Raw genomic sequence first — 13,481 nt, forward strand, 5'->3', positions numbered from 1 at the left:
AGAAATTGTACCATTAACGATGGGAAATCCCGTCGCTAAAGGCCAATAATCGTTGATTAATGACGAGATTTTCTGTCGCTAACCCGTCATAAAAGGGGGCCGTCGTTAATGGAAAATTCCGTCGTTTACCTGTCGTAAAAGATATTTGCGACGATTGTTCCCGTCTTTGTTTGGCTGTTAGCCTTGTCGCAAAACCTTTTGCGACGAGATTTTTGACCCGTCGTAATTAGGTTGTCATTAAAGATACAAATTCTTGTCGTGTTTATTTATTTGGCATAGTGTTTTTTTTATTACGAAGTACATATTTTAATTTACATACACTATATACTAGAATTCGAGTCATTATTGACAATTCAATAATGACGGGCCAAAAATCTCGTCGTAAATGTCTTTTGCAACGGGGCTAACAACTAAATAAAGACGAGAACAACCATCGCAAAAGCCTTTTATGACGGTTTTTTTACGACGAGATTTTCATGAATGACTGCACCTTGTATGACGAGTTCGCAATAGAAAATTTCGTCACTATTGGCCCTTAAAGGCGGAATTTCCTATTGTTAATGGTACAATTTCTTGTAGTGATATATATGTGTATTTTAGTATCAAAGGCAATAGTCGCAGAACGGAGTTTTGTTCTTCATGTACGTAGTATATGTTAACTAGTTTAGTTGGTTAAAAAATACGGTTACAACCTATCAGATTACAAGTTTATAACAACATACTTACTTTTCCAATTTTGAGTAGAAATGAAGCTGCAAGAAAATATTAGGTTCGTCATCTTTGCAATATAGCTTGTCAAAAAGACAAGTTCACTTAGGCAAATATATCAATTAAGAAATATAGCAAGCCCAAGAAGACATGGAAGAGAAACAATGTTGCAATTAGATACAAAGGATTGTTGCACCAAAGTAAAAAAGAAGTATGAAATTCATTTACATTTATGTACATTTTAGGGACCAAGGTGATGGTAAATGTGCACACGGCACATACGATACATAATACTACTAATCTATGTTATTTGGACTCTTCATTTCATCTTAAGTATCAATGTCGGATTGAAGAAATATGGTGAGCTCCACACAGGAGCTACATGCTCCTCATAACACAGGAACATCAGTCACATGAATAAACTTAGGATCATGTGCACTGATTTATAGCTATTATTTTGCCATCTTGTGATCACATGTTTTTGTGTGAATATTAGTGTCTTGTTGTCCTTTTTCTATAGGTTGTAGTGTTGTATATATATGGTAGTATAGCATTAGGGTAAATCAGAGTGAAATACTTGTAAGAAATAAGCATAAGAGGCGCAACCTTTGAAAGAAATAGAAAGAAAACTGGGTTGTTCTTACACCCAAAATAAACACTCTCTAAATTGTTTTTGATTAACTGAAACTGAAAGTGAAAACTTTCTTCATGGTATCAGAGCACCAAGGCTAATAAGATCTTGGTGAAAAGAGTTAATTTTTGAATTTTAAGGTTCGAACTTTGAAGTAGTGCAAGAAACAACCTAACTGGAAATGGCAGGAGGAAAGGAAGGAGAAAAGGACAAGGAGCTGGTGGGCTATCATGACCCTTACTATCTCTCAACAACAGATAATCACACAATGCAAGTTGGAGCAATGGTCTTCAATGGAGGTAACTATCTTAACTGGAGTATAAGTGCTAAAATGGGGTTAGCTTCTAGAAACAAACTAGGGTACATTAATGGGAAACTGACTAAACCTTCAACTGAATCTGCTGAATATTTTAAGTGGGATAGGAATGATAATATGATTAGATGATGGATCTTAAAGTCTTTGAAAGAAAGTATTGGTGCTAGTCTCATGAATGTTAAGCCTGCTAAGGACTTATGGGAAGAGATTGCAGAAAGGTATGCTCAAAGTAATGCACCACAAATATATCAGTTAAGGAAAGAACTGAGTGATTTTGAGCAAAATGAGTTATCTGTTTGTGATTATTATTGTAAGTTGAGGGGATACTGGGATCAACTTAATGACCTGGAAGGAATACCTCAATGTAACTATGGAGCAATGGAGAAATGCAGTTGCAACATACAGAAAAAAAATGCTTGAAATGCAAGAAAGAGTAAGGCTAAATGAGTTCCTTATGGGACTGAGTGGGAAATATGAGAACATAAGAGGAAACATCCTTGCAATGGACCCTTTTGCCAAATGTCAACAGAGCATATCACCTAGTACAGCAGATTGAGATACAGAAGCAGATGACAGAAGGGCTGTTACCAGGTGTGGAGAGTAGTGCAATGGCAGTAAACAGGCAAGCACACTAGTAGAAAAAACCCCTGTTGCAGCCCCCTTGTCACAGCGTACATGTATTAATACGCTTCAACAACTAGTAGGTCAACGCGGGTCAAACCCATTAAAGGGTTATTGCAGCGTACAAATTAATTGTCCCCTTCAAAAGAGTTTTTTCAGCGTACATAGTAAAAGCCCCCTGCAACAACCCTTTTATTTTGCAGCGTACATGGTAAAAGCCCCCCTGCAATAGCCTATTGTAATTTTTTTCGCTGCAACTTAATTAATTCATACCAACATTTCTATCTCAAACCTGAAGACCAAAAAAAGTTCATATCCCGCGCGCGCTCAATACTCCCTTCTTCTTCCCTCAGCTTTCCCTGTGTCTCGCCCGTCGCCGGTGGTTCTCGCCAGTCGCCATCGTCGTCGCCCGTAGCCGGTGGTACTCATGAAGGAAATAATGCCCTTGGTCCAAGTATGCATATAATATTAAGTCTAATAAATGCGGTTCAGTATTAATTAACAAGTTAATAATTCAGTGAGATCAAGTGAACTGAATGCCTAGCTAGAGGCAGCTTCAGTTCAAGTGGAATTAATGATATTAATCCACAGCTTACTCTTGATTGAACCCGTAGGGTCACACAAATAGTACGTAAACGGATCAAGTATTTAATGGCATTAAATACTCCATCTATGGATATTCGGAATCGACGGATCTTGGTTTTAGTGGAAGCTGAGATCGTCACAAGCAAGAAATGAATACTCCGGAAACGATGATATTGCCGGAAACGGAAATATGGATCGTATCGGAAATATAAATATTATCCAAGTCGTAGATGTTGCCGGAAACGGAAACATGGTACGTATCGGAAAATATTACCGGAAATGGAAATATTGCCGGAATCGGAAATATTGCCGGAAACGGAAATATTGTCAGAATCGGAAATATTATCGGAATCGGAAAATAATTCCGGAAACGGAAATATTAAATATTTGTTCGAAACGGAAATTAATTCCGGAATCGGAAATATTAAATATTGTTCGTATCGGAAATGAATTCCGGAACCGGGAATTTAATCGGAAGCGCATCGTACGAATTAGCATCGGACGAGGCTTGCTAGACGAAGGCCCAGCACGAAGCCAGGCCCACACCCAGCAAGCCGAGCGCCCAACATGGAGCTGCCACAACCTCGCCAGGCCCAGCGCAAGGCCAGGCCCAGCAAGGCCTTGGCGCGCGCACGCTAGGCGTGCTGTTGGGCTGCGAGCAGCGGCTGCTCGTGTGGGCCGCAAGGCCTGCGCGGGTGGTGCGATGCTCGTGGCCTTACGATGCTCATGTTCGTAACGAATCCTAATCCTATCGGAATTCGTGTATTGATTAAATCCTAATCCTAATAGATTAAGTTTATTATTTAGAGTTCAAGTTGGATTCTAATTAATAATTCCAAATCCTAGTAGGATTATAATTCCTTTTCCATACCTCTATAAATAGGTGCCTAGGGTCATGATTTATAGAGACAATTGAAGTATTCTAAAGGTAAGATTTTGAAGAAAAATCAGACATACACTTGCACCTAAATAGCCGAAATTCCTAAGCAACCTTAAGGGCGATTCTAGTTGGTCAAGCTTAAGGCGGATCCGGACGTGCTGTGGACTATCTACGGAGGGACGACACTTGGAGTCCTAAAGACTTGTTCTTGTTCGGTTCGGGCGCAGCTAGGGAGGGCACGCAACAAAGTGTATGCATCTAATCTATGCTAAATGATTATGTGTAAATAATATGCTTTCCTGGCTTTATGGTTTTTCCGCATGATTTATGTTTTGTCATATGAATCATAACCTAACAGTGGTATCACGAGCCTCTTATTATTTACATAATCTAAATTGCATAAACATGGTTAAATTTTACAAATTTGCAAAGAATTAAAGGGGTGATTAATTTTCGTAATTAATTGCAAATTGCGTTTATTTAATTATATGTACGCAGACTTTCGGCAGTTTCTTCATTACTCATCCAAATCGAGTGATTTTTGTGTCAATTCCGCATGTAAAAGGCATTCTAAAATTTTGACAAAACTAGTTTGTAAATTTAAGATGTTAAATTAAGTATTTGCGATTCTTATTGATAAATCTTGAGTTTTTTATTGACCTACAGTATATGTTTAACAGTTATGAATGCCTAGACTTGTTAATTATACAACCTAATTTGTAATTATGATTAATTTGTTGAAATTCGAATAATTTAGAATTGATTTGATTTTCATGATTAATTAATAATTTAATTAGGTACCAATGATTAAAATCCACCATAAAAATTGTTAATTTATGTTAAAATTTTAATTTTTATGACCTAGATTTGAATCCATGTGAATCGGAAATTAATTGATTAATAAATTTTCGATTTTTCGCCCTAAAATTATGAAATTAATATGTTTTATTAATTTGTCATTAATTTTGAATTTAAAAATTTTAATTTTTTATGAAAACGCTCATGAATGTTGCACGCACAAAGCAATGGAAGCTACGTGTTACCCTTAAGGGGTGTTGTATAGTGCGGGCACGCGACGACGAGCAAGGGAGCTCGTCGCCCGTGCGGTACGAATGCAGCGAGCAACCTAACGCATGGCGCGCGCACGAGGCAAGGGAGCCTGTGCGTGTGTGCTATGGACGATGGGCGAAGGGCAAAGGCGTGGCACATGGAGAGGCGCGCGCGCGAGGGCGAGAGCTGGGTCGCCCAGCGATCGCTGCTCCGCGCACCAACACGCGATGCCTCGAGGGCTTGCTTGCGCGCGAGCGAGCGAGCGCTCCTTCCGTAGCTGCTACGATGCATGCGGGCAAGCAGGCTGCGCGCAAGCGTGGCTTGGCTTGCTGCGTTTGCGCGTGGCTGCTGCTGCGATGTGCCATGGGCCAGCGATTGGTCGCGCACTCGACGGGGCTTGGGCGCAAGCCCAAGTGCTCGTCGTGTTACGATTGTCGCATTTTAAATTTTAATTTGAGATTTTCAGTTCATGTAATTTTAATTAATTTTAAAATTAATAATTTTAATTGTTTTCTTGGATTTTAATTTTGAATATTATAATTATTATAAATTTTAATTTATTCTAATTATTTTACTAAAATTAAAAACCTTGATTTAATTTAAATCCAACTGAAAAATAAATTGAATAAGTGGATTCAATTATAAATTTATATGAGCTTTAAATTTTAATTAAATTTGTATGTTTCCGGTTAGACTAGAAATACATTTTTATGTTTAAAATTAGTAAAGCATATGAATTTATTAGTTTAAGTGGGAGCAATTTTAGTCATAAACTCTTGATTAGGTCTACAAATCCTTTAAGGTTAAACAACTTGATTAGAATTAATAAGGACTGAATAATTGGTAGATTATTGGTTCCCTTGATTAATTGCTGCAAATATTTATGTGATGCATAACGTGTTTTACTAACCAGCTATGTGGGCCATTTCATGATAATGAATGGGTGAATGGTATATATTGTATATGTACTGTTTTGCAGGTTATGAAGTGACTAGTATGACCCAAATAGGATAGAAAATAGTATTTGCGTACCATTAATTTGAATGTAATTGGTCTAATGCACCAAATTTGTTTTTCAATTTAAATATGGTCTGCGCACCATCAAATAGTTGTAATTAGTTTAATTATAGTTTATCCTATTTGAAGAAAATGACGCCTCCCACGGTGAAATTCAAGACGAAGTTACCATTTTCGAGACGGACTTTGAAGTTGAAGCTTCAAGATGAAGTCGGGACATACTAGATCACATTTATCTTATGCATGCTTTAAGTTATTTATTGCTTTAAATATGTCTTAATTATGCATGAGATTGTGGCTTGATTATGTTGCATGATTAAGGACTTTAGTTCACTTAAAATCTAACCAACATAGTAAGAGCCTTAAGTTCCAAACTTAAAAATTGAGTTAAAAGGTGCCATGCCAAAATAAACACTTGCTTGGATATCCTTTCCATCAATCTAATAATAGTTTTCGCTCAGCGAGGTGTTACTTATTGGTCCTAAAGGGGTAAGGTACATAAATAATTGTGAGTACATGTTAGTTTTGGTGAAACTCAACGATATAAGTAAGGAGTCCTTTTATGTCGTGGCAAAATCGATAGGTTTACCTAATAAGTTCTTAGACGTACCTATCAACCAAGAGTAGTTTCTAGACTATTAGCAAAAGGGTTTTGCTTACCTAAAATATTTTAGAATTGAGTCAAAATACATAATGTGCTTAATTCTTCAATGGTTTTAGGGTCTTGGAATCATTTTATTCACACCTGCCGGAACAATAAATTCGAATAAAATGCTAATAACTTGTTTGAATTGCATGATTGCTTTAATTTTCAAGTTATTATTCATGATAAATGTTTAGACTTTGCATGCTTCAATGTATGTTTTAATTATTGTTTATAATTAAATATTTTGCACTGCAGTAAATCCTTTTAGAAAGGTAACAGTAAATTTCCTCGATTGGTAGTGAATCCAAGAACGATTCACGGAAATGAGAGATGTGAGCAATTTCAAATGTACGTTTCTTTTAGCAACTTTTATGGTTGTTTTCGAGTATCAAAGTCGAATGGCAAACCGATTGGTGCTTGTGAATTCAAAATACAATGTAGTTTTGAGATCATAAAGCATTGAGTTTAAACGCTCAGCTTTACCAATGGTTAACAACCTAATATCTTTGTCCATTTAATTCTCGAATGAGTCTAGTCCCTAGACATTCGAATAGATTGATGCTTAGAGAACTTTAGAAGCTTCTGGTAAGATCATCTAGTTGAAGCAAAACATTCAACATAAATAAAATGGTAAGAACTTTGTTGGAGTGACATTGGACATGTCTAAACAAAGTATAAAAGTCAACACTAGAGAATTCAATTCTTAAGGCTATAAGAAAGGGTATGAGAAATAGGAAAACAAGGAACAAATGAAAGGAATTTACAGTTCCGTTTCTACCTTAAAGTTTATGTTTAAAGAAAAGTGACCTAGCAATCAAACTTCCTTGGTATCATATACCGCTTGAGGTTCTTACTTCGGTAATAACTCAAACAATGGAAGCTAGGCTACACTAATGGCCTACAAGTGGGAAATGAAGCATGGCAATGCTACATTAGTTGTAGGGTCATCTAGTTTGTTTTTAAGTCCTTTCAAGGCTGGAACTTAATGGCTATTTTGTTCCATAATCAGCATACCTAAATTTCTGCTTCAAACACAGAAAGACTCACATTCAAAAGAACAAAAACAATGCTTGTTTGTTTGTTTGTTTATTTGAATGAAATGGTCATTTACGGGTTGAGTCAATATGCTTGATTAAAAACAAACAAACAATAAAAACTTTACTAGGTTCAAATCAACCCCTTGATTTGTGTTCCACTAATCTTTGGCATTGTTACTTAGACCATGTCAACAAGTTAACATTCAAAAGCTCTGTTTTAATGGACTTTTGAAAGTTGATTGATTTCTAGATCATTCAAGACAAGCTAGTCTTACTTGTTGAAAGTAACAAAAGATATGAACTATTGTTAGAACGCCTAGACAATAGAGTTCAAAGCTAAAGAAAGATTTTATGACTTTATTATTTCACATGGATTTGAGTGAATATAGGTTTATTTACTCAAAGTGATATAAGTTTGAATCTGTTTGGCTAGTTCAAAGATTCATAAGTATAAAATCCACTTGGCAAGAAATCATAAAGATCTAGGATAGATCATGTTAATGATTACTTGAGACCAAAAACGATCATCAATGATTGTGTGTTGTAATTTCACGATCTAGCTCCATAAGATATGGCATATCTAAGTTGGAACGATTGAAGTCAATAAGTACTTAATTCGATCAATGATGAATCATAAAGACTTTTCCTATAAATTCTAAAACAAAATGCTCAACTACCACCAAACTAAACCAAATTCGTCAAAACTATTGAAAAGTAATTTCAGAATATCTTTTCAATAATTATATATCTAGAGAGTTGCTAAACTCAGTGGGAGCTTAGTGTTTGTCATTCGACAAACTAAGGCCCAAGTATAGATATACGTTTCATTGTGATTTATTCAAATGAGACACACAGGTATTGTTTCTACCACAAATTTTTGAGAACATAATGTTTGTTTGCTCGAAATAATGTCATTTTGGAGATTCGTTTCCAAAATGACAAGTGGGAGAAAATAGACCTCGAAAGTCTTCGAGGCGAACACCAAACATAAACGGACATTCCAGAGGCTTTTCGGAGTGCTTCAGAAAATCCGAACTTATTCTTTAAGGACTTTAGAAGTGGCTTTAAAGAATAGACATCTCTTAGAAGACTTTACAAGTGCTTCAAGGAGAACAGAATATTCAAAGGACTTTCAAGTGGTTGTTGATATTCTATTGTTTGATGTTCTATACCCAAGTAGGCATGGAGTTCAAGTCACTAAAACTATGAGATTCTTCTATTAGATAATGAAGAAACATAGAGTTCAGGTCAATGAAACTATGAGATTCTTCTATTAGATAGTAAAGAAACCTACAACTTGCAGTCAAACTATTATCATGTAGATTAATGAGTTTGTGACTTGTAAGAAAGCTATGACGAAATATAGATTCCTTAAAATGGTTAGAGGCCATATATAGACTCAAATGTTTTAAATGGTTAGAGGCCATAAAACATACTCAATGTTTTGATGAAAAAATTGAAATTTTGTTGATTTGCAAGAATAGTTTCACACCTATTGGTTGCAAGTTTGTTTTAAGGATAAAACCATCAAACATGGAATTGTGTTCACACACAAAGCTAGATTAGTTGCTAAAGGTTACAAGCAAATTCATGGCATGGATTGTGTTGAAACCTCATGCATAATCGTAATGCTCAAGTCTATAATTCAAGCATAAACTATGGCAATTGGATGACAAAACGTATTCCTCAATCAAATGTTGGAAGAAACTATGCACATGACATGTCATAGGATTTGTGGATCCAAATAATGCTTGAAATGAATGCTAGCTTATGAAATCTAAGTACAGATTTAAGCAAGCAATTGGGAATCGGAATTGTATTTTAGTGAAGCTAATAAGTATTTTAGTTTCATAAAATGTACATGATTCTTATACATGTATAAGAAGTTTAGTAGGAGTACATAAAAACTTAATTGGTCCTATGTGTATCACTCACATATCTCTCTATTGTGAAATAACATTCAAATGCTAATGACTTAGATTTGAAATTATTCATCAATGATGGACCAAGGCGAAACTTAGTACATACTGGGTATTAAGATCTATTTACAAAGATCTTATATTAATGTTTTGGATTAAGTAATGGCATTTACTAAATCAAACACGAAAGACTCCATTGGAGATATTCGACCCATGTGAATAAATCTAAGTAAAGAATGTTTGAACTATGTATAAGCATTTACTAAGTTAAACATCAAAGATCTAAGTAAGATTCTTAACCTATATTATATGTTAAAGAATTTAGCTAGATTTAGTATCTACTGAAACTAGATGAGCTAAAGTTACATGAATAGAATTCAATTGGGAATTATTCTGCAAAAGAATTTATCATGTATGATATAATATGAGGATCGCCAAAAACGTATCGTATGACTTTAGGCATGACGAACATATACCAATATCTATTGATCTAAGTGAAGATCAACTAGATTGAGATCAAGAATACTTATGGTACTTGAAAAGGTACATAGGGAATAGTTCTTGATTCAAGGAAATAAAGATATGCTAAATATTGATGCTACACGCATAAATACTGGCAAAGGATCAAGCAAGATTCCTTTGGAGTTAACCATTGATAAGGACGAGCTATAGAGCATCGTGTTTTGAAATGGCAACATGGATTGGAGACCATGAGTTGTTGCGTGGGAAATTAAATATTAATTTCTATGTTCTAAGATACAGCTGGAAAGTCTTCCACATATCCGTGAACTGCTTGGATAAGTAAATCCAAACCAAAGCATCACTAGCAACCTATACAGTTGAAGTAAAAGTACTTATTGCCTAAGAAGCAATAAAACTGAGTTGTTTACCTTAAAAAGTTCTTCACTGAACTTGGCTGGATCACATGTCTGCTGAACCACTATTTAAGTAAGAAAGACTAGATAAACAAACTCAAAAGATCTTATCATCCTATCTCGAAAAACATTCGATGAAAGGGATATTAAGATTAGCAAAGCATGATAACTAAACCTATGCAACAAATGAGAAGCAACACTCACATTGTAGCACTGGAAATCAAGCATAGCTTTGAATTCCATGAAATGTTTTAAAGATGGGTTAGAGGCCCATGGTTGTAAAACGTTGGGGTTGAACATTTATCATATATGAAATGTATTTTTTATATTCCATTTAATCTTGGTTTAGTATTAAATGATGAGTCCCTTCAATTTGACGATATATTCAAGATAGACTGTCAGGACCAGTCCTGTGAATAAGAAATGTCTATCAAGTGAAATTGAATGTCAAAGGTTGAAAATGGTCCCTGGTCGGAGTTTTCTATAAAATTGGACGCATAGAAAAAGTTAGACGACTAGAATGCAAGATGACTAGTAGTTCTGTTTCTTGAACTATGTGGACATGGCAATGTCATAATCATTTGGATAGATACTTACTTTAGGAAGACTAGTATCGGACAGACCTATGAAACTTTACTGTAAGAGATGAAAATCTGTCATAAGTAAATTTCATTAAAATTATTAGACACTAAATCCTCAATACCTGAGTGATTTGAGATTAATTGTTTGAGAACTGGTTACTTTGACGTTGACCAACCGTCGCACCGTAAAAGGAGGCTATAAAGGCAACGCTCAGGTAATCACCTATCAAACGAAGTCTAATCTTAAGATCGCAAGATTGGGATTGTCCTCCCATAAATCGGGATGAGATGCTTAAAAGTTGTACAAGGCCACTCGGAGAGCTAGAAACTGTGAAATGCATGGCCGTGCTCGGATGAATCATAGGCTATGATTATCTGTTTATTTGATCAGTTGAACTCTGAAACCGAGAAACACCTCTGGACATAATAAGGATGACAACTCTTACCTTATGTTCAAGAGCAAGCATCGAGCGACAAAGGAATTAGGAAATGCACACTTGTCCCTAAGGACAAGTGGGAGACTGAAGGAAATAATGCCCTTGGTCCAAGTATGCATTCTATGTTAAGTCTAATAAATACGGTTCAGTATTAATTAACAAGTTAATAATTCAGTGAGATCAAGTGAGCTGAATGCCTAGATAGAGGCCGCTTCAGTTCAAGTGGAATTAATGATATTAACCCACAGCTTACTCTTGACTGAACCCGTAGGGTCACACAAATAGTACGTAAACGGATCAAGTATTTAATGGAATTAAATACACCATCTATGGATATTCGGAATCGACGGATCTTGGTTTCAGTGGGAGCTGAGATCGTCACAATCAAGAAATGAATACTCCGGAAACGATGATATTGCCGGAAACGGAAATATGGATCTTATCGGAAATATAAATATTATCCAAGTCGTAGATGTAGCCGGAAACGGAAACATGGTGCGTATCGGAAAATATTATCGGAAATGGAAATATTGCCGGAATCGGAAATATTGCCGGAAACGGAAATATTTTCAGAATCGAAAATATTATCGGAATCGGAAAATAATTCTGGAAACGGAAATATTAAATATTTGTTCGAAACGGAAATTAATTCCGGAATCGGAAATATTAAATATTGTTCGTATCGGAAATGAATTCCGGAACCGAGAATTTAATCAGGAGCGCATCGTACGAATTAGCATCGGACGAGGCTTGCTAGACGAAGGCCCAGCACGAAGCCAGGCCCGCGCCCAGCAAGCCGAGCGCCCAACATGGAGCTGCCACAGCCTCGCCAGGCCCAGCGCAAGGCCAGGCCCAGCAAGGCCTTGGCGCGCGCACGCTAGGCGTGCTGTTGGGCTGCGAGCAGCGGCTGCTCGTGTGGGCCGCAAGGCCTGCGCGGGTGGTGCGATGCTCGTGGCCTTACGATGCTCATGTTCGTAACGAATCCTAATCCTATCGGAATTCGTGTATTGATTAAATCCTAATCCTAATAGATTAAGTTTATTATTTAGAGTTCAAGTTGGATTCTAATAAATAAATCCAAATCCTAGTAGGATTATAATTACTTTTCCATACCTCTATAAATAGGTGCCTAGGGTCATAATTTATAGAGACAATTGAAGTATTCTAAAGGTAAGATTTTGAAGAAAAATCAGCCATACACTTGCACCTAAATAGCCGAAATTCCTAAGCAACCTTAAGGGCGATTCTAGTTGGTCAAGCTTAAGGCGGATCCGGACGTGCTGTGGACTATCTACGGAGGGACGACACTTGGAGTCCTAAAGACTTGTTCTTGTTCGGTTCAGGCGCAGCTAGGGAGGGCACGCAACAAAGTGTATGCATCTAAACTATGCTAAATGATTATGTGTAAATAATATGCTTTCCTGGCTTTATGGTTTTTCCGCATGATTTATGTTTTTTCATATGAATCATAACCTAACAACTCAAGCAAGGGTTTATTTCCTCGCCCCCTCACCGGTGGTTCCTGCTCGAAAAACCACTGTAGAAGTTATTCCCTGCTCGAAAAGCCACCGGTGAAGTCATTCCCTGCTCGAAAAACTAAGCTACTTTGCTCGGCCGGTTCACGAAATCTGTTCTCCGTCAATCCTCGCCGCGGCAAGTAACTTTCTTCCCTGTCCCTCTTGATTTGCGTTTTCAGAATTAGGGTTTGTTCAATTTTTTTTTGTTGCAAGATTTTCAATTCGTTTATCTTTTGTTGAGTCCTTATTGTCTGATTTTGCTGGTTTTGCATTTTATTTTTAAATTGACTGAGTTTTGATTATTTTCGTTTTACAATTGTTGTTGGCTATGAAATGTGTTGATTTCTGTAGGGCTTGATTTTTTAATGGTTCAACCTAATTGAGTCAATAATTAGTATTGATTAGCTATTGCCAGCTGGATTAGGGTAGTTGATTAGGTAGAAAATATTACGAGAGAGAATTTCACATGGAGTTTCTTCGGAAACCGTTACCTTCCGCTTTTCGAATTAATTCCAGGTGCTTTCATTTGATCTATGTCAATATTTTCTTGAAGTTGTGTTTGTCTGGTTTAGGATTCAGTGGAGGTTTTACAGTTGGTTAATTATTTCATTCTACCAGAACTGTTGATAACATTAATGCTTCTTACATTGGCTGATTGTTT

Source organism: Spinacia oleracea, chromosome 2 (genome assembly GCF_020520425.1).
Source record: "Spinacia oleracea cultivar Varoflay chromosome 2, BTI_SOV_V1, whole genome shotgun sequence".
NCBI classification, from domain to species: domain Eukaryota; kingdom Viridiplantae; phylum Streptophyta; class Magnoliopsida; order Caryophyllales; family Amaranthaceae; genus Spinacia; species Spinacia oleracea.